This window comes from Athene cunicularia (genome assembly GCF_003259725.1).
Source record: "Athene cunicularia isolate RWA chromosome 2 unlocalized genomic scaffold, athCun1 chr2_part1, whole genome shotgun sequence".
Classification (NCBI taxonomy): Eukaryota; Metazoa; Chordata; class Aves; order Strigiformes; family Strigidae; genus Athene; species Athene cunicularia.
Window position 1 is genome coordinate 18,231,031 of NW_020799095.1, and position 5,786 is coordinate 18,236,816.

A 5,786-nucleotide genomic window follows, 5' to 3' on the forward strand; every position below is an offset into this window, starting at 1 on the left:
ACTCCATCAGTGGGGAATGACTGTTCTTTTGGGAAAAATACTACATGATGCATGGAAAAGGGACAATTTCCCCCATTCCCAAGGGGCAGTTCTCTGTGCCCACAGGCAGGTGTTTTGGGATGTCTCAAAGAAAAGGCAGCATTTCATCTGTGATGCTAATGAGCTGCACTGGCCACTATTGCTCTATTTTTCCTCTACGACTTGGTGTCTCCAGTCAAAGGCAGCCCCACCACCTCTATCCAGGATATTCCTTACAACATTACACTGTTGAGCTCTTTTCCTGTGAATTGTTGAACTTCTTCAAAGAAGAAATTTGCCAGAAGGGTACCCCTTCCTCTTTTAGGACAATTCTTTACTGTTAAGAGAGATTATTTGCTACAGCTGAAAGGCGTGTAAGATTTTGTGTTAATATATTCTCTCTCGGTGCTGTTTGCTGGTTAATTTAGTTACATGTAGATCAGAGTTTAAAACAGCAGCTAACCTTAATGCAGGTTCTCACTCCAAGGCAAGAAAAGGTTTTTATCTGTCACTTGATTAGTCATTGATGGGGATTTCTAATGCAGTCAGAAGCACAGTATTTTGCCATATCTAAAACTTATTCTCAATTTATTTCAGGGATCATGTAAAAAGAGTTGTGAGAAATAATGGATTTCCTAGAAAGACTAAGTGCTGTATTCAGTGTTTAACTGCAAGAAATGCTTCACCTCTCACGCAAAATAACACACTCCTTTTATTTTACTCCGTTGTTGCTATTTCTTGATTTTTTTAGTTAATTTCTTAATTTTAGATGTACTTGTTCAGGATTTAAGAAAGTCTGTATTCTTAAAGTGTATGAAAAGAACATGAAGAATAATAATAAAGAAATAATCTATGAAGTCAGTTGTGAGAAACTAAAAAAAAACTTATCAGAAAATGTGTTAGTAAAAAATATGGTAAATTAACACTTTAGCAAGAACAAATTAATACAGGAGAAAAACTATACACTTACAAAGTATAATGTAGATCTCAAAGTAAATATTAGCTTTATTGGTTTATAAATTCAACAGTTTTAAAAATAAATCCTAGATTTGGTATATATTCTTAAATTTTGAGTATGGGTTCTACATGTATGATGTTTACAACTAGAAATAGTAATTTGATAACCAGATCTCAAAGGTGTACAGAGCTTTCCACCGCTTGACCTACAACTTAAGAACTGCAAAGCAAGTCCTGGCTTGTTTTGCCTCTTCACCAGGCTCTGCATAAGTTTTAAGATGAGACCATGCGTGCACAGATACAATGTCTAAGGCTATAGGTTTCCAACAATGTGTCCAGTATTTAAAAAAAAAAAAAAGAAAAAAAAAAGAAACAGACCTCAACATTTTGCACAAGAATAAAACTAATCAATTGCAACTTTATTTGCAGCATATGGAAACAGTGAGTGTCTGTACAATAGGGTTCTTGTGGGGATTTCAGGTATAAAACCTCATATCTTTTTCACTCCTTTTTTCACTCATAATTTATAGAGAAAACAAAATCTTCCCTTAGGCTACAGTTTGTCAAGTTTTTTTTTTTTTTTTTTTTTTCTTCCTGCTCAAAACAGTTTCTAAGCTGTATATGGGGGGAAAAAATTGTTTTTCTTACTGGAAAAGAAAGGGTTGTTACCTCTTTCCTAATTATTAAGACAACTGAACTTTGAAACTTGACATTTTGCTGCTTCTCGTTAGAATACACCCATGAACCTCTTCAAAGTTAGTTTTGAACCTCTGCAAGCTCCTAACAGGACATGGCAAAAACCATAAATTAGGTTGACAGCATTTGCATCCAGAAAACTGATCTGGTTTGTTCTGTTTCTTCAAAAGCCAGCATTTGAAAAATCCCATTTGCAGTTCTCAAGCATAACCTTTTAGCCAAGCCAGGGAGCGATTTCCTAAGAAACTGAGTGGGCACCTGTTGGCCTTTGACTTAGCAGAGCCAGGAAACACTTTTGTCTTATTCTTTCCACTGCTTAACTCCCTCTGCCCACACTTTTTTTCTTTCTCAAAGTAAATAACCACAACTTGCTGAAAACATACATATATTCAAAACTAGCAGTATTTGAGCTAGCTTTAGCTTTCTAAAGCTTAAGACAGCATTAAAAGTGTGCCATTAAAATTAAAAGGTCAGGATATAAAAAAGTTATTCAATCAAATAATTAGACTATAGTACTGATATGAAACATCCCCATTTATTCTTATCATCTTAGAAATAGAGAATTAATTATTTTGATTTTTTTTTTTTTTAACTCTGAGAGAAAACTCTATTTTTACTAACTTGCCAGCACTGCAGGAAATTTAATTAGAATTTCCTGAATTTCAGGGTTTAACTAAGCAACTTGAACACTCAATTCAAATAGGTTACTTTATGTCTGTGTTTCATTGACATCAGAACTGATATTTGGATTTTTTTTGTTTGTTTTGAAAAAAAATAAGATCTTTTTTTTTTTACTAGGTCCATATTTCAGTTCAAAATTAGAATTTCAGCACTGAGCATTAATATTAGGAACCCGCACAAAGCTAAAACAAAAGGGTACAAAACACTTCTGAGTTTTTCTGGATCCATCGTTTAACGTAAGAAAGTAGATTGGAGCATGCAATTAACATATTTTTTTCCCCCCCAAAGAACGAAAACAAACAAATCTTGGCATTTCTTTGCTAACACAACCTTGGCTATATTTTTACATTGTTAGCTGATGGCAAATAAGGTAGGTATTAGCCTTGCCTCTAGCCGTTGCCTATGAGAATGTTTCACTGACTGTTTACATATAGGCTGGGGCTTTATCACAGGTCTCTGATGCAAGAAAGCTGAATTTTTTCTCTGGCCTCTGTGACCCCATTATGGTACTTGTTAGTGTGCATTCTGTGAGCTCAGCCTCACTCCTACAGCACAACTATACGTTCAAACAATGGACTCAAAACAGACTTGCAGAAAATAGCTTCAAACTAGACTTGCAGACCTAAGTTTACTTAAATATATAATTTGTTTCATGTTTCCCTACTTGATTCTCTAACTTTGGTTTAAGTAGTACTTTAAAAAGCATTTAAAAGCTCAGATAAACTGTTTACTGTGGCAAAACTTTACAGAAACCACAAACATTTCTTGAAGAAAAACTTGAATCTGAAATTTGTAGAAACTACTACTTAGTCTAAGATATATTTGTGTGCCTCCAGTTGTATCAAGGATTGCTCAATTGAGATGTAAATTGAGCTTTAAAACAGGAATTAATTAGCATGAAAGTAACGCTATATGTATGCACTTCAATTTTGTCAGACTAAGACTTGTATTTATTTTCACAGGCTATGCCTTATGGGGGTGCAGCGGATTTCTGTTTTACAGATCTCTCTTCTACTTAAATACTTACTTTTGTAGAAGTTTTAGTTACTTAGCTACTTTTGGCAATAACTAGGCTGTACATAAAATGTTTTTTTTTAAAATAAGGTCAAACTTCATTGACTAGTTAACTGTGAGAGAAACGTAACGGGGTAAAAAAAATATATATATATATTTATAAGTATTTCCTTATATAAAAGATTGTGCCAGCCATTTTACACTGACAATACCTACCCAAATAGATCTCTTGTAATAAAAGTTCCCTAACATTTTATACCTAAAAATATGTACACTATACTAAGGTAACCCGTTGCAAAGGAAACAGTTATATTGTATGGCTTTCATGAGAAACACAAAGGACTAAGCCTAATTTATTTTAGCCAGATAAAAAAATAACTGAAACAAACTAATGAAATTTTTCAGATATAAGCACTAATGTCTGCAGGAGGAGCCAACAATCCTGCAGCTCAACCTTCAGGCTCATAGGTAGTTTAAAATTACCATATACTCTATAATTCACAGACTCAACTATTCAGTCTGATTAAGAAACAGAGCAGAAACAAAAATTTGACTGTGTTTAACATTAGGTTGTTTTCTGATCTTGAGAAAAATAATAAGCAGGAAATGATAAAATATATACTGTGTTGGGAAAACACATTTTAAATACAAACATTCCTGACCAGTTCTTCAAAGGATACACATATTGATGGCCAATTTAAACAGCTATTTTCATGAATGTTACATTGAAATTGGAACACTTATTGCTGATGAAATTTTGTAAAAGGCATAACCAAAATCTAAACCAAACTATTGCCTGAACTGGAAGGCAATGAATTCTTATCAACCTCAGGCAACAGAATAAATATATTTTAAGATATTCAATCAAATTAAAACAAAAAAAATAATAAACTATAAAACTTCATCAGCTAGCATCTCCAACTTTGTTTTAATGCAACAAAATAACTAATTTATATATTTAAAACTATTTGTTTTAATACTAAAACCAAAACGTTGCAGAGTCTCTCTCAAAGGCCAGCATTGCACCAGAATTTTTAGAGAAAAAGAGGTGGAGATTTTTTCTTATTAATAAATAATGGCTACTTGGAAGGAACTCTATGCATCAAAATCTAACCACTACCAGGTATTGCAAAACAAATGTAACATTCTTTCCCTATAGCTTTAAGGTATGGAAGGTCCAGGGGCTCAATTCACCATAGATCTATGATACTGCTAGCTGAAAACACCACTATCGTACTAGTAAGGCAAAACAGATTCTGGGGAGGAGGGTCTCATTGTTCTCGCCAAAGGGATTTCATGCTTGGGTTGCTGCCCCATTTTACTCCCTTACTTGAATTTTTTTTTTTCCCCCTTTGCAAAAGATCTCCTTGATCAAAGGAGGAGCAAACAAGAAATATATTCTGATTTCTCCAAAATGTAAGAAAATAAACCAAAACAAAAACAGAACAAAACCCTATCTGAATTGAGTTAAAATGCCCTTAGCTAGCGAGAAACACGTTTACTTCTTAAATAACGTCTTCATTTTCAGTTCTCCACTCCTTGTAAAAGCCCCACAAAATATTTTGTAGCTAGAGGAAGCCATATTGGCAATTCTTCCTGTCACTTGATCAAATAAACTTCTGAATTTGTCTGGCTGCATTATACATGATATATTTATCTTTTCCCTACATTCTCTTTCCACCACAATTGCAAAGGTCTCAGGTTTCAGATATCAAACCGAAATATGATAAGTTCTGTTTTGAAAGTCCCATTTTAAATCCAGCTGTGCCAAGCAAAGTGAACACTGATGAAAAGTTCATGTACATATGTATTCAAAAAAGACTGTAAGCTATTTCATGTAATTTAAAGAACATGATCAGATTTTTGTTTTGCAAGATATGTTTGCAAATGTTTGAAAGCTGAAAATAAGGTAAATGAGCAATCAGTGTTTGAATAAAGAGATCCCTGGACAAAATGGAAAAAACAAGAATACTTACTTCCAAATCAGCATGCAGAGAAGCATTCTAAGCCACAGTCACGATGCTTTATATACCAGAATACTTATTTAGAAATTGTTTGTAGTATTTTAATACCATCATGCTGTGATAACACTGCATTACAAAATAATGAATTTCTGTAACTTTCCGGTGAGCAAAACAGCACAGACAGCTAACCTCTTTAGAATGCTTTTTTATTGAAAAAACCCGACTCGAACAGAGCTGGCTACAAGATCAATCTCAAGCCCTAAAACTTCCAATGCAACCGTGTAATTTATTTGTTTCACTTCACGTCAGCACAGCCGGCCGCCGCGCTCCCGGTCCCCAATTCCCGGGTTTTGCCGTATTTCGCGGTCCCAGCCCCGGGGCCGGAGGGGAGCGGAGCGGGTCCGCGGGCGGGCGATGAGGAGGAGCCGAGCGGAGCCCGATCCCCGCCCCGAGAGC